The 25,183-nt window shown below is 45.3% G+C and overlaps 1 protein-coding gene across 6 annotated transcripts in view; it reads left to right on the top strand.

Annotated features, from left to right (window-relative positions):
* The window catches only part of PAFAH2 (platelet activating factor acetylhydrolase 2), a 1,159,086-nt gene that overhangs the window by 187,733 nt on the left and 946,170 nt on the right, over positions 1-25,183 (top strand). The window lies entirely within an intron of this gene.

The following is a 25,183-nucleotide window of genomic DNA, read 5'->3' as shown; positions in this document are numbered from 1 at the left end:
TGGTAGGTGATGGCCCTTCCCTGTGTTAACACTGCACCCATGTACAGAGTGTTACTGTGGACCTGTTCCGCACCCTGCCTTGTACTGTGCACCATACCTCGCAAGTGTAGAAACCATCGATGCTTCTGTAGTACTGTGTTGGTTATGTCAGCTCCAATGCTCACAGCCCCTATGTGTTGTAGCAACTCATACCTGGGGTGATATGTGAACAGCTATCAGTTGTGGGTGCCTGATGTCTGCGTTACAGATCTCAACATCAGCAGTGCATGCATGACCAGTACATGACTGATGTTCATCGTGCTATGCTGCTGCAGTCATCACACTTGGGTTATCCTGCCGTCAGGCGGTCCCGCAGTCGGCCTGAATTCCAAAGCCTTGGTCTGGTGTCGGTTGTCGTCGCTTCTTCCCTGACGTCAGTGCGGCAGGGGTATAAAAGAGGCAGCCGACGCCATTTTCTTCAGTCTTTCTTGCCGCGCGGTGCCCGAAGCAGAAGCAGTTCGCAAGTGCCGGTCGGCCAGCTCCTGAGATTTCCGAACAGAATTTCAGCCGAAGTCTTTTATAAAGCTAAGTACCCCGCTGGGGAAAATTTTCTTGCCTCAGACCGATGTCAGACAAAGTTAATAATTGTATTTCTTGTGAGAAGCAAATACCTCATAAGGATTTTCATTCGTATTGTATTCCTTGCATAGGCCCAGACCACAACGTTTCTGGTTGTCGGTTTTGCTCTAGGTTCAATAAACGCACTATTAAGCATCGGGCTGATACCGCCCGACATTATTTTGGCAGAAAATTCAACTACATTATGTTGTCGGAACCTCCGACTACCGCTATGTTTAAAAAACGCAAGGACAAAGACTGGCAGCCTAGACCGGATACCGAGGTCTCGGTTAGGCCTGCTGCTAGATCTTCGGTACTCAGTGAGGCGCCTACGCAGCCCCTGACTACTGCAGATTTAGAAAATATGACTACCTGTCAGTCAGAATCTACTGGGCCACTGGAACCGGTTCCTCCTCTACTCGCGGACGCCAGCCCTGGCGGCAATCCGGAGACTATGGACAGGCCTTCGGTTTCAGAAGGCGTCTTTAAACCGACGACTCTCTCCGTTAAGTCTTACGCTAAGCTCCCTAAGGTTAAGAAACTGGGTCCACAGACTCCCAGACAGGCCCCTATGCCTAAAAAACAGATGCTCAAAATGGCGGAGGACCTGATTACCCTTATCAGAGGTTTCCAGCCCCCTCCTGACAAAAGGCCTAGACTGGAGGAAGATTTACCTCCTCCTGACCAGGAATCCATTTCTTCAGCAGACTCTGAGGAACAGGATTACTCTTTCCCTCTCTATGAAGACTCAGATGCTGAGGAGTCTATTCCCTCTGTCCCCCCCCCCCCTGAATACTTCTCTTTTGGGGAAACCCTGCACACCATGAGAGAGCATTTCCACTGGGAAGGACAAGATTACTCTGACTTCAAGAAAAGACTCCATGAGTTTCTTCTTCTACCTCAGCATAGACCCCTAGCCATCCCTCCTGTTTTAGACATTCTGGATGATGTCTGCACTGAATCCAGTCTAAATCCAGATTCCTTACCTCCAGTTCCACCTAAACCAGACAGATACTACCGAGTCCCTGACTCTCACAAGTTTTTATGTAAAAGCCCTGCTGCAGACCTAGAAACCATTTCTCAGGGTCCCAAAGGGGTTAAGGCCTCTACTGCTAAGAATCCGCTACCTGCAGAAAGAGATTCCAGGGCATTAGAAAGATGGGGGAAAAAGTGTATATACCTCTGCCACTCTGGCCACGAGGGCATTAAACTGCCAATTCCACATGATTAAATACCAGCAGTACTTGCTTACTCAGTTAAAACAGAAAATGATCCCTCAAACAGATCAGCTAGATTTCAAAGGGATGCAAGATTTGTTGCATGCAGCAGAACAAGTGGGAAAACATGCATTGCAGTGTGGTTTTGATTCTTTGGAGGCCTCATGTAGAGCAACAGTCACAGGGTTTGTAATACGTAGACATGCTTGGCTAAAAGAGCAGACCTTACCAGAACATGTCAAAGCAAAGTTACTGGGTGCTCCACTGCAAAAGGGTGCGTTATTTGGTGTCAAAGCAGAGGAAGTGTTAAAGAAAATGGAAGAAAAGGCAAAATCAAAGCAAGCAGTTAAAGATTTCTTACAGGTACAACCTCGTTTCAGCAGAAACTGGCCATCAAAAAACTGGTTCTTTCTTGCTTCAGACAGACCCCAAAGGGGCAGGTACAGACGCCCTAGGGGCAGAGGCCAGCCACAAGGTACCTTCAGGCCTAGACAATGGCAAACAACAAATCAAAGAGGGGGAGACGACAGATCTCAACCCTTCAGAAAACAAACTCAATGACTTTCCTCTTTGCCTGCCAAGCAAAATTGCCCAGGCAGCACCTCTAGGAGGAAAATTGGCTCTTTCCCCCAAAAATTGGCACATCATAACAAAGGACAAATGGGTTCTGGATATTATTACCCAAGGCTACAGATTTCATTTTCACACTTTACTACGGATGAGAGGCATACCAAATCTGCCAACAAATCAATGGGCAGAGGCACAAAAACAAATTTCAGCTCTCATGAACATGCAAGCAATTCAAAAGGTACCTGCAAAGGAGCAAGGTCAAGGATTTTACTCGACTGTTTCTAGTACCAAGAAAGGACAAAGCCTGGAGACCCATCTTAGACCTGTCAATTCTAAACACGTACCTGGACATTCCCAAATTCAAAATGCTCACTCTACAGCAGCTTCTTCCCATGCTGGGCAAGGAGTCTTGGCTGGTAACGTTGGACCTCCAAGAGGCATATCTGCATGTCCCTATCAGACAAGATTGCAGAAGATACCTCAGATTTTTGGCAGGCAGAACGCATGATCAATTCTCTGCATTGCCCTTTGGCTTATCTACTGCGCCCAGAGTATTCACAAAATGCCTGGCATCAGTAATTGCATACTGCAGACAGCGAGGAATACAAATTTATCCATATCTGGACGACTGCCTGATCCAAGCGGACAGCAAAGACATCCTACTACAGCATCTGGCATTTGTAACAAAGTTGCTAAGTTGCCTAGGGTACACAGTATACAAAAAGAAGTCAAAACTAATACCCTCACAAGAAATAATTTCCTGGGTGCCAGCTTGAATCCAACAGCCCAGATGGCTTACCTCACGCTAGACAAGCAAAAACAACTGGCTCAGTACTTCAAAAGAATGGCAACTTCTACCCAGCTCACTGCAAGGAAATTCCTGCAGGCAGTGGGGTACATGGCATCCTGCATTCAACTAATTGCATATGAGAAAACTACAATGGTACCTAAAAAGTGTATGGTCCCAACACAGACACAGCCTTGAAGCAAGTATAACTCTTATTCCCTGCCTTCAAAAAGAGTTTCTATGGTGGGCTCAAGCATGCCAAGCAAACAAGGGCCTCCCTTTTGTCTCTCCTCCAGCAAACCAAACCTTGACAACAGATTCATCAGACTATGCCTGGGGTGCTCACATGGCAGGACAATGCATACAGGGCAAATGGTCTGCAAAACAAAGGCAACTACACATCAATCAAAAGGAAATGCTAGCTGTAAAAAATGCACTAACGGCCTTCAAGGACCTCTTGCAACCAGGACAACTTCTAATAAGGATGGACAACACCACAGTTATGTGGTACATCAACAAACAGTGAGGAACTCACTCCTACCCACTGTGCAGACAGGCAGTGGACTTGTGGAACACAGCATTAACTTACCAAGTACGACTGCAAGCACAATTCCTGCCAGGAAAAGAAAACATTTTGGCAGACAAATTAAGCAGACATTTGACAGACCCTCACGACTGGAGACTACACCCACAAGTATTCTCAATGATAACTCAAAGGTGGGGACCACCAGACATAGATCTGTTTGCCTCAACCAACAATTGCCAGTTACAAAAATTTTGCACAAGGACTTAACATCCCCTGGCCTGGAAAGTGGATGCCCTATCATTCAGTTGGACAGCATTGTCAGTCTACGCCTTCCCACCTCTGCCTCTACTGACCCAGGTATTACTGAAAGCCAGATCAGAGAGACCACAGATGATCCTCATTGCTCCGGACTGGCCACGTCAGCACTGGTACCCACTGCTACGAAACTTGACTCGCAGTCCTCCATGAATCTTACCTCAATTCCCTCGGCTGTTAACCCAACAAAACTCTCAGATCCTTCACAGTCAACTAAGGACCTTAAATCTAGCTGCATGGAAAATACCTTAAATTATCAAACAACACTTCTCTCAAAGGACGTCCAGAATGTCATCTTGGAGGCCAGGAGGCCCAGCACCAGAAAAACTTACTCAGACAAATGGAAAAGATTTTGTGTATGGAGCCAGGCCAGAAGCCTAAATCCTGGCATCCCAAATATCCTGCACATACTTCAATATCTAACTGAGATGCTACACAAAGGCCTTTCTTTCTCATCCATAAAAGTCCATGCTTCAGCCATTTCAGCTCAATATGATACGGTTCCTACCATTTTCTCTCATCCTTTGCTAAGGCAGTTTCTCAGAGGGGCAAAAAATATAAGACCCCCCAGAAAACCACCAACTCCAACTTGGGATCTAAATTTTGTTCTGGAAAAATTAACACTTCCTCCTTTCGAACCAGCCTTTTCAGCAGAGCTTCAATACTTGTCATGGAAGACAGCCCTGCTGCTAGCTATCACCTCAGCACGCAGAGTCTCAGAACTGCAGGCACTTATGGCAGTGGAACTTTTCATCATTTTCCATCAGGAAAGAGTATCTTTACGCACCAACCCTTCCTTCATGCCAAAGGTAGTATCCAGTGTGGCTCTCAATCAGACCATACACTTGCCCACCTTTTATCCAAACCCACAGAATAAAGGAGAAAGACTCCTTCACTCTTTGGACATTCACAGACAGTTATGTTACTATTTGGACAAGACAAAGGCCTTCAGAAAATCTGACCAACTCCTGGTATCCTATGCACCAGGCCCAGAAGGAAAGGCTATTTCAAAACAGACCATCTCCAAATGGATAGCACATTGCATCCGCTTTTGCTACTCACACCACGGGAAAGCAGTGCCTGCTAGTATTAGGTCTCACTCTACCAGGGCTACAGCAACATCAGCAGCCATCCTCCGAGGCGTCCCAACAAAGGACATTCTGGAGGCAGCTACCTGGAGTTCAGTGCACACCTTCACCAAGCATTACCACCTTCCTCTATATTCAAAAACCAGAGCTTAGTTTGCCACTGCAGTTCTGCAGGGCATCCTAGCTGCACCTAACCCAGTTTAGCTCCTACCACCCAACCATAGCTTTGGGACTCTACCTAAGTGTGATGACTACAGCAGCATAGCAAGATGAACATAGTACAGTTTTGTACCTACCATAAATGTAGATGTTCGAGTGGTTATGCTGTTGCAGTCCATGTTACCCTCCCTCCATCCCCTCTACCTAACAAGGCTTTTCTTATACCTCCATGTACTTCAACCTTGGGATGCATGTCTATATGGTGTATTTGCTTACAACTAGTACCATTGTTTTGCACTAAGGTATGTTTTGCAAACTTCTTATTTTGCCTTCTTAGTATGGGGCACCTGACATCTGGGGCAAGAAAAACTGAAGAAAATGGCGTCTGCTGCCCCTTTTATACCCCTGCTGCACTGATGTCGGGGAAGAAGCGACGACAACCGACGCCGGACCAAGGCTTTGGAATTCAGGCCGACTGCGGGACCGCCTGACGGCAGGATAACCCAAGTGCGATGACTGCAGCAGCATAACCACTCGAACATCTACATTTATGGTAGGTACAAAACTGTACTTTACACTGACAACCAGCGGACCTTACCATGGCTGTGAAGGGTGCCCTACACATGCCCCAGACTTTTGCATGGTTGCAAGGTCTACTCGTGCTCATGTCACAAGTGCTGTGGGGTGAATGTTACATCTGCAACATTTACTTAACCCGATTGTGTGCAATTGCAGCCATAGTGGTGTTGTCACACATGTCCCTACTGTAGGCCGTGTGTCTGCCACACATCACATCCCTGTGGACATTGCACATTGACAGGATGTTGGTTATCTTTCATGTGTCTGTTGTACCCTTCCTTGATGCAGTACATTTCTCAGCAACAGAACGTGAACGTGTACAGCAGGCAGTTTGGGTAGGTGTGTTAGACGTGTGCATGGGGGATATCCTATAGCTATTACATGCCCAGTTTATCGTCATATATGAACACAAACCATACTCGCCAGCTACAGACTGCTGCTGTGGTGGTATCCTGGAGGGACCTACAAAGGAGTGCGAGAAAGCTGGTGTCAGTGGCTACAGCTGTGGCATTCATAAAAGGTGAGTGCAGCATGACATTACATCGACAGTAGAATTGCACAATATTGCAGCTTATACACAACTGTTTATTACTACTACACAGCAGCAGACTATGTATATGACGTCTCATTTTTGCATTATTTACCTGTACAGATGCAGATGCATACACGAGTGGGGTACCAATGTGCCCTGGGGCCTTACCTGCACCCTCCTCAGCTGGTGTGTTGTTGGCACCCACCTCCAAGATGTGCCCTGCCAGGAGTTGATGCTGCAGGCGGACAGGTGCCACAAGGCTGCTGAGAAGCTCCTCCACACGGGTGAGGGGTGGATGGGCAGGTTGCCCCCCCCCCCATTGCGAGGTGGTCCCCCCTTATGGAAGTTGCATGCTGACGTACATGAAGGAAGCAGGTCGGTGCAGTGATGCTGGACCTGCTTATAGTTGTGGTTATGCAGTCCGGCATCATTGACCCTGTGGACTAGCTCGTTCCACAGAGCAGTCCTCACCTGCTGGTTGTGGGCTGTCTGGCCAAACAGCAGTACATAATGCTGTACCAGGTGGTCGATAATGATCACTGTTTCAGTGGCGCTGTACGCGGGAAGACGACTATGCGACATGTTTCCTGGAAGACATAAGGATGGAAACAGGTCTGAGCCACCCATACATCAGGATTACCATAGTTCTTAATACACGTTTGTCTACCCCCACCATATCAGCTACAACAAACCATTCACAGACTGCAGTTATGTCAGCTGCTTACCTACCATTGGGACATATGTTGTATTGTACCAAGCTTTGTGCTATGTGTATGTGCCACGCTTTGTGCCATGTGTTTGTAGCCATGCTCCCTGTGGGGACACTTATCTTTGCTGGCCTGTTACAGACTATTTCACTTGCATGCCATTTTCAGTGCCACTATATATGTGTATATAAATATACATCTATGTACATATGTGTAGATATATGTTGCACGTTGTTGATATACCTGTGTCTATATGAGTGTCTGTATCTGTACCCATACACGTCACATTCCGTATCCCACAGATATGTGGAATGCATACGGACATCTGATCCGCATTCTGTAACTGTCTTTCATTCACAGCTGCACTGTTCTGCCTTGCTGCAACACAGACAGGTGCCACATGTGAACACAGACTAACATTAGGGTGGTAAATATGGTGTGAGATTGCTGGTATGCCTATTACACACCTATGGCATTTGTGCATGCTGCATTACACATTAACATGACTGTCCTGTAAGTGGTGTGCTCTGACACCCATGTGTCTATCATGACGGCAGTACATCCACCAATAGCTATTGTCCACACTAACATAACATACACAGATATTATGGCTGACATCTTTGTCATTCATTGCTGATCTGCACAGGTGGCGGGTATGTCCCACTGGTTACAGGGACAGACAGTATTGTCCAGAGCAGTTGTTCAGCGGGACATCATTACAGGGACAACTACAGATGTCACATATCAAACATTCTACATCATATATCCTAGTAATCTGCACCACATACTACATTAAATTACATACAGTTATGTTTTACATACCTTTTATTCTTTGGATGGGTGTAACACCTTCCAGGTTGTGGGTTGTAGTTATTTGTTTCCCAATGTGTGAGTTTCGTTTTATAAAAATTTTTTTTGTCTCTATCTTTCTCTCTCCCTCTCCCTCTCCAGTAGAGCGAATGAGTTGGTTTGAATGGATGCCAACATGGCTTTTGTAGGTGATGCAGATGATCAGGTGATGGGCTCTGCACCAGTCAGTATGCAACAGTTGCTGACTGCGTGCAGCCTACTGTGTAGTGATTTAGTTAACCTTTGTCATGGCAACCCAGTACTATAAATTGCTTACTCATGTGGGCATTGTCCCTTTACCTTTCCAGTATGGAGGACATTCTTCCTGTATGTGGCAGCAGTGTTACAGACGGCAGGTTGCAGTACCTATTACAGCGGGGCTTGCAGACACAGGACAACTACACAATCTTAAGAAGTTCCAGACCTACAGACAGAGTGAGTAGTGTTGTTATGTGCTTTGTATATTGCTGGTCTTACAGTGTTTGCATGTACATAGTAGTTTAGGATGGAATGCAGCCTGTCTGCATAGCTCTCAACAGTGGGCATATCGAAATGATGGCCAGCGGATTGTCTGTTTGCTTTTTCCTGTGCACCACACAGGTCTTGTCGTAGATATATCCCCGGCAGTCTGTCTGTTGCGTGCTATCAGTACATGGCTACTTCCATTTGTGTTCCTGATGTGTTATTCCTGCATATGGGTATGTTACAAAGAATCCTGTAACACCAGCAATTTGCAGGGTAACATCAATATTACAAGAGTGGTCCTGTGTTCCTGCCGCTGTCCTCCACATATATGGCTGGCTTTGTCCTGCTGTGATATGGTTAGGGGTTGTTTGGTATTGGCCTATCATAATGTACTGCTAGCATTCCTGCTATCATCCCAGTCATATCGTAGACTTCCACGACATTTGTTGGTCATGGTCCATACTTGTGACAGATGCATAGACATTATCACAGGTAATAAATGTCCCCCTAGGCCTTGACTATAGGGTGTAACTGGCGGCTGCTGAACTACATCTGTTATTGTGTATTGTAACCTATGTTGACGGCAAATCCTTTGTCTACAGTTGTACGAATTGACGGGCTTGGCCTGGACAGCATAGTATATTATATATTCGCACTGTCTGCATCTATTTTTCTGTGTGGGCCTTGCATTCTTCACTGATTAAATAAGTCCAGATCTATGTGCTGTTGGTAATGGCATACATTATTGTAAAATACACCATTAAAGGTTATCTGTGTATACATATCTGTGTGTCGTCTCATGTCCTTTGAATACTGAGTAGGTCTATGTGTAATGCAGTACTCCTGTTCAAGTGTAAATGTCATTTAGTAGGTTATACAGCAAAATGATGTTGTTATACCGATTTCACATGGAAAATAGATTATGCTGCAGTGGGACTCGAACCAAGAATGTGTGCGCATTAGGCGGATGCTCTGCCCACTACACTGTTGCAGTTCTGCTTAATCTGCATATTTCTACCTTAATGTCATACCCATGCTCTCTTTCCCCTGCCCCTGAGCTTCATGTACACAGCATCCATCCATTCTCCAGTTGCTAGCCCTGAAATACCACACCTCCACACATTTCCCTCTCTGCACCTCTCGGTACTCCTCCATTTTACTGTCTCAATGCAACCGTCTGCAGGCTGCTCTTCCGTTTAGTCCACGTACGTTCGAGCCTTCCCTTCATCCACCTCCAATACTGGTGGAAACATCATTATGACCCACAAAGTCTGGTGCGTCCCGCCAGGGACGGACCTGTTGTGTCACACTGTTTCTCCCACTGGTAGCATCCTGCCAGGGTTTTGAGAAGCAACGGTTTGCTCACACACACCAGACCAGCCTCATCTCCCACTTCCACAGATGAAACACTCCCCCACGGCGTGCCCCGTTTTCCATTCCTCTCTTCAGTATTATACAAGACTACTGTTCTCACAGTATACGTGGACAGGCACTGTTCATTGATACTTATAGACTGCTGGGAATACTGTGACTGAGCACTGTGCACATGTTTGCTGGTATTAATATATATACTTACATACATTTACTATACTGTTGACTGACTGTGCGGGATGATATGTTTGTGATAACAGCTGATTGTATATCTGCCATGCCTTCGTGGTAACTCCCTTGGACTATAGTGTGCGGGGGGAGTGCTGATTATGTTTTTACTGGCCACAACGAGGGCTGTGATCTGCAGTGTGAAGGCAGTGCGGTATGTTGGTATTGTACATGTAATGTTGGTATTATACATGCTTACATCAGGTGTACATGTCAGGTATGACTATTCACAAAAGTCAGTTTAAGGTTAAGTGGGATTCCAGTTTAGCATTTCTGGATAGGTTACACTCAGGTATTCGGGATAGGTTTAGTTATGCCATACCTGTGTTGTAGAGTAGATGAGAATAGCGAAGGTGTAGGCGGGTAGGTGGAGGGGGGACATTTTAACTGTATAGTAGGCCGTTCGACTGGTGGGGGAGCAGTAGTGCAGGTTTGCAGGGTGTTGGGATATGTATGCGAGGCAGGACACGAGGTGTCGGTGTCAGTAGTTGGTGTAGGGGTATGGAGTGTTGGGGGTGGTGGACTTCACCAGGTGGTGATCCAAGTGTGCTTGATTTTTCCCTTCATGTGTTATTTACATGTGTAGTCTGGGACAACTGCGGTACTACACGTGGGTTGGGGGGTTCCATATTCTGCCAATATAGTTGTGCGGAGGGTATCGCCTACTTGTGACTGTGAACATTACTATGAATGAAACTGGACGATAGGTATGTGGTGTTATTGAACCACACAGAGGGGCTGATAGTAGGGGACATGTCCTGGGATGTGCAGGATGGCTGACTGGAAGGTCCACAGCTGGCCATTTCTTGTGCAGCGACAGCTGTGTATATATACCCTGCATTTGGGGGTAGGTCTGGACACTCACCCCTGTGAGGAATGCAATAATACCTTGTGATGCCAATTAGTTCGGCTTACATGCCTGCAGTGGGGTGCTGCGAACATGTGTTCTTTGGTGTCATTTAGTGGGTTTGCAACAACACATCTGGTTATTTTGCCCTTTCCCTGTAAACTAGACATTCCTGCTGTGGGACTCGTACCAGGCGTGGCTGCTCGTTAGGTGTCGGGTCTGCCCATTGCACACTATTGCTTACATCCCTGGGGTGGTCCACATAGAGCTGCTCCAGCCTACACCTGCATGCCTAGGCCCATAATTACATACCCATAGTTACCCACCCATACCTCCTCTTCAGCACTCTTCCTTACTCCAGGTACAGGTTGGATCTGGCCACACCAGTACACACTGCCCACTCCCCACTTCTCGGGACTCATCACTTATGTTATCTCGCCCCATGGATCATCAGGCTTCCCCAACCTTGTAGTCCGAGAACTTGCATGCCCTGCCCTTGGACATCTGTGTAATGCCTGGAAACCCAAATATGCATAGAATTTTTGGGTTGTCCCACAAGGGGCATTCTTGTCTTTGTTTCAAGATTAGGTCTATCCCACTGGTAGTATCCTGGCTGTAGTCTGGGAAGCAGTGGTTTGTTTAATTTTATTGTGTATTTGTATGTTTCACCTGTCTAGCTGGAGGGGTTGATTCTACATGTTACACATTTGTTGACTGGGCCCCTCACCCCCATTGGCACGGCCTGTGAACATATGTAATTCTTAACTGCTGTATCATATCTTAGCTATATATATGTGTATATTTATACACACACACACACACATATATTGCTGTGTATATATATATATATATATATATATATATATATATATATATATATATATATAAAACGACATATGGATGTATGGATGTCTGCTTATGTATATATCTATATGTGGGTATATATATATATATATATATATATATATATATATATATATATATATATATATATATATATATATATATTAGTCTATGTATGTATATGTTTGTACTACAGAGAGGGAGAGGTATATCTCCATGTAGTTATGGGTGTATACACACACACACATACCTCTACATATTTAGCTACATATCCTGTAATGTTGCCTGTTATTCATGGGTACGGTGTTTCGTGTGCATACCGGCCATCCTTGTGTGCCACGTATGCTTTGCTACACCTACAACTAAATCCGTTAGTGTACACAGAGTCACACATGAAATCTATTGTTAGTACCAGGTAATCATTCGTCCCATGCAGGACAGCCCGAACATTGGGTATACAACTTTCGTCTACACCCAGAGTTACATAGGTACCCATGGCTATGTGCATGGACTACGGCGTGTGCCAGACCTAGGATACTTGGGTCAAGGCAACATAAGTGATGGGTCCTGAGGTAGGAGTGGAGGGGAGCTATCTGTGGTAGCTACAGGCTGGTAACCAGGGTAGGGATGGTTGCTGCGTGTGTGCAGCGGATAGGGGGAAGCGGAACTGTGGGTAATGAATGTATGGTTGGGGATGGCCTTGGTTGGATGGGCCTGTACTGCGTGGCCTGCCTAGTGGGTGGGGGAGAGGGGGATGTGATGTCAACATGTGAAACATAACAGAGGGCTAACTTAATTCCCTAGTTCATTGACAGATATACAATACTATGAGCTTGGTAGTGTATTGCAGGGCGGTCGTGTTTGGCTGGGCAGGGGTATGCAAATTCGTACATGACGTATATTATTTGGGGCCTCTCAGGCCCATTGACGGTGCATGTGGACATATATGATCTGAAGTAGGAAACTTCATTTGATCATCAACCCGTGGGTATCGGATCCGAGCCAGCAGCTTTCCAAGCTAGAGATCCGAGCTCCAAGCTCCTCCCCTTACCCATAATGCCCTGCCACCTCCTTCCAATCCCCAGATCTCGTTTGCCGCGGCTTTGTCAAGCACGGATTTCTCGAGCTCCTAGATTTAGGCGATCTGTAAATAGGAAAGTTTCTTAAAATCTTACTAGTTTTTTGTGTGTGTGAACAGTTAACTCCTTAGTTTAAACCCCTTTACCGTTCCTCTTAGTTTAAAGCCTAGTACTCCCCCCTTTTTTCCCCTTAGGTGTTTGTGTGAGGTGCATGTGTGTTTTCTTTTGGGATAATGGCCGAGGCCTCTAAGGCCATTTTTTCTAAGTGCACTGAGTGTGGTCATAAGCTTTCCCCAGTGGATGACCACACTCAGTGTGTCCTCTGCCTGAGGGTATTGCACTTGTCTTCGGGCTGCCAAATTTGTGCAACTTTTAACCCCCGGGCCCTGAGGGATATGAGGAATAAGCTGATTCTGGCGGGTCTTCTACCCTTGGAGTCAGCTTCCTCCTTCTCTCCCTCAGTGGCTACAGTCATGGCTGCGGCTGTTCAGCCAGCTGTTCCCTCTCCCCTGGCTGGCACTCAACCGCCTATTTCTTCTCAGGGAGAGAGGGACTCTATGAAGGAGAAGGAGGAGAGGAGAGAAAGAGAGAAGGAGAGAGAGGAGAGGAGAGAGAGAGGGAAAGAGAGAAGGAGAGAGAGAGGGAGAAAGAAAAGCATAGGAGCCACAAGCTGCGGGCTGACTCTGCCCCGCCTGCCAAGCTGCTCTCCTCACCTCAGAAGATTTCCGGGCCTTCCTCCCCTCTGCTCTGATCTCCACGCTTCTCACCTGAGCCGGAGGAGGAGGCCCGACCATCTTCAAGGTCGTCTCAGCGGCCCTCCCGGCCAGCTTCGGCAGCCTCTTCTCGGTTGACCCACAGTGTCTCCGCTGATATGGACCGGATGATGCGTCGTTTCCTCCAAACCCAGATACAGATGGGAGTGCTGCTGCCTCCCCCCCCCCTCCAGGGGGGGGGTTTAGCCCCACTTTTTGCCCCGATTGCTCCTTTTTCGATCCTTTATCGGGTTTCGGAGCCGTCAGATCTGAGGAGTCCCGGAGCCAGGGTGTCTGCACCGGCGGTTATAGTTACCTCGATGCCGGCCATGCCCTTGAGTTTCTCATATCCCCTTTCGGATCTGAGCTCTTGGAGCCATGTCTCAGATCTGTGTGGGGGGGGGGGCAGTGTGTCTTCGGCTCCGTTTCAGTCGAAGCACACTTCCCTCTCGGGTCCGAGCGCTTCGGCTCCGATGCTGATCCCCATGCCGGATTCGAGGGTGTTAACCACGGAGCCCAGAGAGATTGGTTCACCCTCAGCTTTTGACGTGGTGGAGAGGGTTCTCTCGAGAGGTTCGAGACCCCCTACTCCTTCTTCGGATCCAGCCCCCACTCCCTTGCAGCTGGGCTTGTCTTCCGTCAACCAGTCCCTGGGACAGCCTGCATTGACGCCCCAGCCCTTTCCACTGGCGAGACACGGCCCTGTTAGTGAGCCCTCCTCAGACAGTCTCACCGAGGAGGTCCTTCGCAAACGTAAGTGTAAGAGGAGGCACTTGGACTCCCCTGAGTCCCTCACGGAGGACACCAATTTGGAAGAAGGGGAAGGTTCCCCCAGGTCACCCCCCCGATGACATCTGCTTTGGAGACATTATGGAAATGCTTTGCCTGAAAAGGGGGGTGGTCAGCCCAAAAGCCTTCCTCAGACGAGTCTGTTTCTGGAGGCGTTCGACGCAGGCCCATCTACCTCTTGGATGTCCCCTCCGGCCGACCCCCTGGTTGATCTCATCACTAGCATGGAAGGAACTGGACACTGTAGAGCTGATCCCCAGGAGGCCAGACAGGATTCTCAGTCACCCCGTGGATAGGACGGCTTGGAGTAAGGGTTCCCTGATGGATGCCATGGTGGTGGCGGCAGCCACCAAGAGGGAACTCGCTCAGAATAGTTCCTCGATCCATCCCCCTGATAAGGAGTCTCGGACTATGGATCGTATCAGGAAGCGGATGTTTGCTTCAGCCACCTTTTCTATAAGGGCACTGAATTACTTGGCCCATGTAATTAGACTTCAGCGGGATCTGGTGAAAGAATATGCTGAGTCTCCCCCTGAGTCCATGTCGACCGAGGACAAATGGACCTTCTCGACTCGCAAGGCCACTCTCAAATCTGTTTCGAATGTCTATGCGGCTACTTTCCCATGCCATGGAAGGAGCCGCTAGAGCCAGAGGGTCCGGTATTGCCTTAAGGCATCATGCCTGGCTCCGGCTTTGTGACTTTGCGGAACCTTTCAAAGCGTCCTTTGCGAATGCACCCTTCGGTTCTACTCTGGGAAGCCTGTCCGCGACACATTGGTTCAGAGCAATAAAGATGGGAAGACACTGTCTGCCGTCGGAGTCTGCTTCTCGGCTCCTCAAAGGTCCTTTTCTAGGAACCAGAGAGGACAAAAGAAGATGTGGTTCCGGAAGTCTCAGCAGTCCTGTTACACTCCGGACCCTTCGTCCTTCAGAGGCAGAGGAGGACAAGGTGGACGCCGGCCCAGAGGCAGAGGGGGGGGGGCTGAAAAATTCTGGGTCGCGGGAATCCTTTTCTGATTGACCCATGGAGCAGCCCTGAGGGGTTGCCGACTGCTCCTCTCTGGAGGTAGTCGGGGGGCATTTTTCGAAGCACTTGGCCTAATAGGAGTCCATAACATCAGATCGTTGGGTGCTTCGAATAATATCCAGAGGTTACTCTATCCCTTTCATAAATCTGCCTCCTCAGTCGAGGCGCCTCCCCTATGTACCACCCAGTCAGAGGGAGGCTGCAGCTTTAGAGGTAAGAAAGCTGCTAGAAAAAAGAGCCATCCAGCACGTCCCCCCAGGACAATCCAGATTAGGCAATTACTCCAGGTTCTTTTTGGTGCCAAAGAAGACGGGGGACTTAAGGCCAATTCTCGACCTTTGAACAATGAGCCTCTTCATTGCCAAGGAAAAATTCCGGTTGGTCACGCTTTAATCCATTCTGCCCCTGCTGCAGGAGAAGGACTGGATGTGCTCCATAGGACCTCAAGGTTGCGTACTATCACATTCTCATGGACAGGCGTTCCAGGAGGTTTCTTCACTTCTGGCTAGGGGCCAGTCATTACCAGTTCAGGGTCCTACCCTTCGGTCTCACCACAGCTCCCAGGGTGTTCACCAAGGTCATGGCAGTTGTAGCGGCCCACCTGAAGCTTCAGGGAATACAGGTTTTTCCGTACCTAGACGACTGGCTCCTGACCGCCCCCACCAGGCATCTACTCTGCTTAGCCAGGGATTGTTTCCTACTTCTAGCGTCCCAGTTGGGGATCACCATAAACTTGAAGAAGTCATCCCTCCAACCAGTTCAAGTCTTGGAGTTCATAGGGGCCAGGATAGACACGCTTCAGACCAAGGCCTTCTTGACGCCAGACAGACTTCTCAGTTTGACTGTACATGTTTTAGCACTTCTCCAGTCACCTGCCCCGTCAGCGGAGTTGGTTCTGAGAGGTCTAGGGTCCATGGCAGCGGCAATCAACCTTGCGCCCTTAGCCTGCTTGCACATGAGGATTTTCCAGTGGACATTACAGGTTCAGTGGTCCATCCTTCACCATCCGTTGGACTTGCCGATTCCTCTCAGCAGTGTGTGCAAAAATTCTCTCTTGTGGTGGATCCACTCCCGAGAGCTTCGGGAAGGGCGACCGTTTGTTATGCAGCAACCCCAAGTCATGGTGACCATTGACGCTTCTTGCCTTGTGTGGGGGGAACTTTATGAGGGCAAAACTGTTCAAGGTACATGGAGTCAGACAGAGAGCATTCTGCATATCAGTGTTCTGGAGATGAGAGTGGTGCTTCTAGCGTTGCAAGCCTTTCATGCCTTTCTCCCTCCAGGGACTATTGCGATTCATTCAGACAGCATGTTGGTGGTCTGGTACATCAACAAACAGGGGGGACCAGGTCTTACCCTGTTTGTCGAGAGGCCATGAGAGTTTAGGATTGGGCGATATCCACCAACCATTTTCTGTTAGCAACTCACATTCCGGGTCGGTCCAACATCTTAGCGGACAAACTGAGTTGAACTATCCTCTCGCCTTATGAGTGGTCTCTGAATCCCTTTGTAGAGAAACAGATCTTCCGCAAGTGGGGTCAGCCTTGCTGCGATCTCTTCACGTCGCCTTCCAACGCGAAGTGCAGCAAGTTTTTCGCTCTAATTCCCCCTCCGGGGGAAAGCCCCAGAGATACTCTAGTTCATTCTTGGCCACCCGGTCTTCTGTATGCTTATCCTCCTCTTCCATTGATAACAAAATTCTTACAGAAAGCTCGTCGGTTGGAGAACAAGATTATCCTCATAGCCCCATTCTGGCCTCGTCAAACCTGGTTCCCGTGCCTGCGGTCTCATCTTATAGCTCCTCTCTGGATCTTGCATCCCATCTCGGATGTAATATCTCATCCTTCAGGATTGAAACCCCCGAACCTGGTCGATCTCAAGCTTTCAACGTGGTTGATCAAGTTCCATTAGTTGCGAGGACTCCCAGTATCTCGTCTGCAGTTAGATCTATCCTGGTAGCGGCGCATAAGCCATCTACCAGGAAGGTTTGCAATAGTAAATGGAAGCGGTTTTCTATTTGGGCGTCTCATAGGAAATTGGACCCTTTCACTGCTCCCATCCCAGCAGTGCTCGATTTACTATCGCATACTTTTCAGCAAGGGGCCAGTTCCTGTACTGTAAAGGTTCAAATGGCTGCCATCTCGCATTTTCACATTGGAGATGATCTCAGTCCCCTCGTTTCCACCAAGATTTGTAAGGCCTTTCTGAAAGGTACGTTTCTCTTGAGACCCCCTGTTAAGAACCCCATCCCTCCTTGGGATCTAACCTTGGTCCTTCAAGCTCTAACTGGACCTCCTTTTTAACCTGCAGCCTCTGTTGATTTGAAATTCTTGTTCTGGAAAACTGCCTTTTTGGTAGTCATTACCTCAGCTAAAAGAGTGTCGGAACTTCAAGCTCTCTGTATTAGAGCCCCATATCTGTTTTTTCATAAGGACAGGGTCTCTCTCAGGACTAGCCCATCTTTCCTACCTACAGTGGCCTCCGAGACGAACATCCATCAGTCCATTAATCTCCCTGTTTTCTTCCCTAATTATCAAAACAAAGGGGAGTACAAACTTTATTTTTATTTATTTTATTTTACATTTGTTGACCGGGCTAGTCTAGCTGGAGATATTTCCATTTTCAGTAGAGGCCCGGGGAGAAAAGCTCCACATACTTAATAATAATATAGAAAAAACAAAGCAATAAGAGGCAATGCCACATACATTAGGAAGGAATTAACGTAACATTGTACAGTAAACCATCGGGATAAAAATGTGGAAGATAACATTTACATAACATTTGTTGGCAGAGTAGTAATGTAAAGGAAGAGAGAGAAGTGAGGTTACAGGCTAATAGTAGAGTATTAGTCAGGGTTACAGCAAGGGCATAACCATTTAAGTTTTAGGTGATTTTTAAGATTAAGTTTGAAGAGGGGAAAGGAGGAAATAGAGGTTAGGTTGGGTGGCAGCATGTTCCATTGCTTACCTGTGGTGGTGGAGAACAAGGAGTCACCAGCCAAGTTGTTAGATTTGGGTATATAAGCTAACTTTGTTAGATGTTCATAGGCAGTTACGGTTTTATTTACACAGAACAGTGGCCTTCCGCAAGTCTGATCAGCTATTTGTCTCTCTTGCTAAACCCTTCTTGGGTAAGCCTGTGTCGATGGTGACTCTGGCCAGATGGATTTCAAATTGCATTTTGTTCACATATAAACTATCTGGCCTGCCAGAACCTACTGGGGTTCGCGCTCACTCTACCCGTTCTATGGCTACATCAGCTGCATTCTGGTCAAGAATTCCCTTGGATAACATTTGTTCTGCAGCTACTTGGGCATCCTCTCATACCTTTATCTCTCACTATAAATTGGATTTAGTGTTTAGAGTAAGGGCGGCTTTTGGCTCTGCAGTGCTCCGGAATATCCTTCCTTGAGGACCTCCCAAGTTTTTTTGGTAGCTGGGGACTCTGTCCCACAGGTTGATGATCAAATGAAGTTTCCTACTTCAGATAAAGAAGTTACGTACTCACCATAATGTTCCATCTGAGTAGATAACTTCATTTGTCAACAACCGACTCTCCCTCCTTCCCCCTAACCTGGTTCTTTGGTTTCTTGATCACTAGGATGGTTTATCCAGGTCATTTGTTAATCTTTAGGTTAGGATTCTCCAGGTTGTTGCTTTGTCATGGTGAGATTATGTAGATGGGCAAATGCGATCTGGGGATTGGAAGGAGGTGGCAGGGTATTATGGGTAAGGAGGAGGAGCTTGGAGCTGGGATCTCTAGCTTGGAAAGCTGCCGGCTCGGATCCAGGTCAGATCCAATACCCACAGGTAGCTGAGAAATTAAGTTACTTATTCAGAAAGAACGTTATGGTGATTTCATAACTTCTTTTTTCTGTTCATCTATAATTGGTATCTACAGATGTCTGGCCATATATACCTCTGTGGGTATATATATTTGCTTACATATTTCTAACTATGTTGTAATATACCTACGGAGACATATATCTGTGTAAATTTATGTCACTTGATGTGTATATGTGTACATATAGATGGTGACATATATATGTGTAGTTGTCAGCATTTGCATGTATATATGTTCATATATTTGCATATATATGTATATATCTGTGTGTGTGTGTGTGTGTGTGTATATATATATATATATATATATATATGTATATGTGACTACATCTATAGATATGTTGTGTCCGTTTAGATAGTGATATATTTGCACACACACTCCCATCTAGCTGTAGGTATACATTCTCTGTACTGTTGCATGACTGGGCTGGGGTTATGTTTCTGACAACATAAGATTTCTGCATATCTGGCTTGGCTTAGTGGTAAATCGTTTCATGTATGGTGTGCATGGTCCTGGGTTCCGGCCTTGCCGAAGCTGTTTGTTTTGTTGCTGGGCATAACACCGGCCGTTGGATAAGGTGTGTTTAAGGCACTTCCAAGCGGTTGTAAGCGGTTTGCGCAGAGGTAAGCACTGCTGACTTCTGATCACAGTGTCTTACACCCATTTAGCTTCTCCTTTGCTTAATCTGTGCCGGCAATGCTTAACCCCACGCAAACGCACTTGCACACGCTTACTAGTGTTTACATATGCTTACTACTGCTTATCTGTGCTTATGCCTGCTTACTGCTGATTTATTCATTATGATACTGACTCTTCACATGTGCATTTCCTGCGGTACTCCTGTTCATAAAAATTATTTAGTGGGTTTTGCATTATAAATATTGCTTATGCCATGCTTTGCCGTGTAAAATAGACTGTGCTGCACTTGGACTCGAACTGGGAATGCCTGTTTGTTGGGTGAATGCTCTGCCCACTACACTATTGCTGACATGCTTCATTTGCATATATCGTCCTTGTTATCCTCTTCAGCCTTTTGAACTGCTTTCATTGTGGCTGAGCAATGGGCACACCAGTGCACCTACGGTTATCTGTACTTGGAGCTTTAGACAACAATACGGGGGTTTCTTCTTTTCATCTTTGTCTTGTTGCTGTTGTACGCATGGGGGACTGTTGGTGGGGATATGCGGACACCTATGAGCCGCCTCGCTCATTTATTTCCACTTTCTGCTGTTCTGCTTTGCAGGGGCGTGTTTATTCTGAGTGTTTGCTTTCAGACACACCCCCTGCAGTTGTATACGGTCCGTGCATATCTAGGATGTCGGGCAGCATGCCTTCATTAATATGCATGGCGCTCTGCCGTCATGCTCCTAAGCAGCCGCTTCCGTGCAGGACTACACTAGTCCTGCATGGGAGATTAGTAAATCTGGGGGGTGATTTATTGGAATCAAATACTCAAAGACAATACATTACTGACACTAGATCAAGTCAAAAGGAAATCTGAGTTAGATGATAAATTGTGGCTACCAATACAACAAATAAGACAGTTCATCACAAGTAAGCTGGAATTGATAACACCAACTTTTAAAAATAATATTCCTAAGTTCATAGATATTGTGATACTTTTTATAGATCATACTTATAAAGGACAAGGATATCTATCCAAAATTCATAAGAGACTTAAAGAAACAAAGAACTACACCACTAATAGTTACTTAATTATTATAATCAAGTTAATCAAAGGGATCCTGATAAAAATGAAAAAGAAATTATCCTTTTATCACCTAACCTTACCACCAAGTTAGTTCAGTGGAAACTGTATGCGTGGAAGTTCCTACATAGATCCTTTCTAACCCCTCATAGATTAGAACTAATCTATAAGAAACCTACTGATTGTTGGAGATATAAAATGCATACAAAAGCAGATTGGGAATACATGTTTTTTGATGGTCATTCACTAAATAAATATTGGTTTGAAATTAATAATTTCTTTTAAACAATTTTTTAATGATACTTTTCAGTTAACCAAGTCATTAGTTTTGTTTAATGTACCCATACCACAATGTGTCCAAAACGTGAAATATCCTTTACTGTGGACATTGCTTGCCAATGCACGTAAAGCCATAACTTACTGGAAGAAAGCACCACCAACTTTTCAAGATTTCAAGAAAATCGCAGTCTTCATGTCTCAAATGGAAGTAGCAGCCATAAAGAAAAGAACTGATAAGGCAACATACATCATTTATTGGCAGAAAATTGATGAAATATTGGACATAAACTGATCAAGTCAGCACAGCATCTTAATTTTATTTATTTATTTTATGTATTTATTTTACATTTGTTGATCGGGAATGTCTAACTGAGACAAAGCCCTTTTTCAGTAGAGTTCCGGGGAGAAAAGCTCCAGTATTTTACAGATTACATTTAGTCATTATACAAATATTGCACAAGCAAAAAATGGCAAAGCAGCTTGATGACAACATCAGCATTTTTTTTAAGTAGTAGTAAAGTTAAGAATCTTGGTAGAAGATGCAATATTTGAGTAAGGTATAACTTTTACAATTTGTTGATAGAGGATGACAGTAAAGTATTGGAGTGAAGAAAGGAAAACCTTCATCTGCAGAGTGTAATCAAGGTGGGTTTGAGCATTGGCAGAGCCATTGCCCTTTGAGATGTTCCTTTAAAGTTAATTTGAATTATTTAGAATGTTTGAGTGTTTGTTCTATTCAGTAGAGTGATGGTAGCTATATATGTTGCACCCTGCTTTAGACTTAGGCTTATAGATGTTTAATAGGTCTTGGGAAGAGCTGCGGAGGTTTCTTGAATGGGCATAGTGGGAGATTAGAGTGTAAGGCTGGACAGAAAGATCGCTGGTATAGAATAGAGTGAATAGTTTGAAGCTGAATGAAAAGGAGGAGGTTAGGCAGTTCAAGCCAGTTTAAATATTTAAGAGAGAGAGAGAGTGGTGAGATCTATAGGATTATTGAGTTGCAAATCTAGCTACTTTATGGTATGTAGTCTCAAGTCTAGTAAGAAGACAGGAGTTAAGGTTTGTAAGAATTTGTGAGCAATAAGTTAAACAGGGGAGAAGGTAGGCATGTGTGAGATAAATTCTTGCTTCCTGAGTGAGAAATTTTTTATTTCTATATAATAGACCTAATTTGAGGTGAGTTTTCCTGATACAGTTATTTATATGGAGATCAAATTTTAGTTGATCATCAATAATGATACCGAGGAGTTTTGAGCTAGAATGTGCTACTATAGGGGTATTTTTAAGTGACTGGATAGTAAAAGAAGTCTTTATGTGGTTGACTGTTTTAGGAAGGAAGAGTAGGAGTTTTTTTTTTTTTTTTTTTTTTTTTTTAGGGTTGAGGATGAGTTGGTTGTTGGACAGCCATGTTTCCACTGAATTATAGGAAGACTGGGTAGCTGATAAGAGTTTGGAGGGAGAGTTTGCTGTAGTTTTAACTGTAGAGTCATCAGCATATTGGATAATAGAGGAAAGTGCACAGGAGGTATAGAGCAAGTTGGTGAAGATATTGAAGAGTAGTGGTCCTAAGATGGACTCTTGAGGGACAACCATTTTTATAGGAAGGGGAGTAGATAAGGCAGTGTCCCATCTTACTGATTGGAATCTATCTTTTAGCTTGAAAACCAAGCCACTGTATTTGGAGAGAAGTTGAGGTCAGACAGTTTGTTTAATAGCAGAGAGTGGGAAACAGTATCCAAGGTGTTTGAGAGATCTAGGAAGAGACAGGAGATAGGTTTATGGTCATATCTGTGGCCAGGGAGATAGTATTGAGAAAGGATAGAAGAGCAGTATATAGGTGCTGTGTTTTGGTCGAAAACCATGTTGTGTAGGAGTGAGTAGGTTTTCCTTAGAGAGATGTTCCATGACATGAGTATGTATGCATTTTTCTAGGATTTTTGACAGGAGAGAAAGGATGGCAATGGGTCTGAAATTAGAGATTTCAGTGGAGTTACCTCCTTTGTGGATAGGTAGGGTGTAGAAGTGTTTCCAGATTGATGGTACTTTAGATTCAGAGATTGAGCAGTTTATAATGATGATGGGGTAGGCTAGTGAGTGTGCAGCTATCTGAAAAAAGTATGATGGGATGTTATCAGCAGATACAGAGCATGGTTTAAGTTTAGAGAGCAGGGTTCTGATGTAAGTTGTAGAGACAGGCTTAAGGGAGAAGACTTTAGGTGGGGTAGTTGAGGAGGAAACTGAGCCTTTGGAGTTCGTTGTATTTGAGCTATTGGGGGTTAAGAAGTTTGGATACTGATTCAACAAAGTAAGTATTGAAAGTGTTGGCAGTCTCCACTGGTGTTTTTTTCTGGGCTAGGGTTGGGGGAGGTAGGGCTTCCAGGATAAAGTATTTGGTTAATAGCATTCCAAAAATTTTGGGGTCAGATTTTAGTGTTGTAGGGGGGTTATAATAGAATGCTTTTTTATCTTTAATGATAATTTTTTTGCCAGGTTTCTTTGTTCTTTATATCTTTGCAGGTCAGTTGGGTCTTTTGTATGTATCCATTTTTTCCAGAATCTATCTCTAGACATTATGAGATTGTGTGTCTTTTTTGTTAGCCAAGGAGATATTTTTGCTTTTGTCCTAATTTTACGGGGTGGGGCTAATGAGTTTATGATGTCAAGAAAAGTAGAGTTGAAGGCTATGACAGCTTCGTCTATGGGAAGCTGGGAAAGGAAGTCCCAGCATACTCTGGAGATGAGGGTGTTAAATGTGTCTATGTTGAAGTTAGAGAGATTATGTCTAGTAATGTATCTATGTGGCTTAGGGAGGTGGTTTGTATATCTGAGTACTTTTATGGGCGAGTGGTCAATTAGGGAGTCAGGTAGGGTTTCTGGATTGTGATATTTAGAGGGAGCTGATACTAGTATCCAATCAGTGAGGGTATTTGTGGAGTGGGAGTTATTTGAATGTGTTGGTTTGGTAATTAACTGAGTGAAACCATATAGATTTATATGGTGTGGGGATCCTGGGTTATTGAGAGTTAGTCAGTTAATATTTGTGTCCCCAAGGAGGATTGTTTCATTTGGGATATTCAAGGAGAGATGGGAGAGAATGCTTTCCAGCAGTGGGATATTTTCACCGGGTGGAATGTAGGTGGGTACTATAGTAATTGTGGTGTAGTTATTGATTGTGAGGATAACTGCAAGTATTTCTGCTAGGTGGAAAGATGGGATTGACTGTGTAAGGTGAGAGAGAGTAAGATTATTAGAATAGACTACAGCTACTCCTCCACCCTTTTTGTTTGTGCAGTCGAGACAAAGTATGTTATAGCCAGGGGGGAGAATTTCTTTATCAAGGTGGTGTGGTTTAAGCCATGTTTCTGTAACTAGAATAACATCTAGGGCATGATTTGCTGTCCATGCATGAAGCTGACTTACTTTGTTGAGGATGCTATGGGTGTTAATAGAATAGAAGAAGATTTGTTTATGAGGTGAGGTTTGATGGGCTGGAGGGGTTTTGGAAGGAGCTGAGGTTAGTATATGAACCAGGATTTGGGTGTATGTCACCAGATGTAAGTATTGTGGTGGGGGAGAATTTAGTCTTAGATGTAAGTGGGTAGTTTCTAATATACTTTGTCCTGTTTTTTGAGGGTAGAGAGTAAGAAGGGGATATTTTAATTTTGGGAAGTTGTGTGTTAGAGGGTAGCATAGAAGGAGAGATAGTTATTGTATTTTTTGAGTGATTGTAATAATTTGAGATAGGGTTGGTGGGATGTTTATGGAAGGAGAGTAATGGAGCATAGGGTTCAGTGAGAAGTAATAGGATTAGTGTAAATAGCAGGAGTTTAATGAGCAACAGGGTATGCATAGTGAAATAGCATATAAGAAAGGTTTGTGTTGGAGTGGGTGGAGAGGGGGGGATGTTAGTGAGGTAGAGGTATAAGAGACAGAGTAGGAGTTGGAGTAACTAATTTGGAAAAGGCTGTAGTATTAAGGGTTAGCAGAAGAAGTTAACATATGAGAGAAAGGAGGTGGAAGAGGGTG

The sequence above is a fragment of the Protopterus annectens genome, chromosome 1.part2 (assembly GCF_019279795.1).
Source record: "Protopterus annectens isolate FY-2018-M chromosome 1.part2, PAN1.0, whole genome shotgun sequence".
Taxonomy (NCBI): domain Eukaryota; kingdom Metazoa; phylum Chordata; order Ceratodontiformes; family Protopteridae; genus Protopterus; species Protopterus annectens.
The sequence above is the reverse complement of the archived record's forward strand: the minus strand, read 5'-3'. Positions and strand labels throughout refer to the sequence as shown.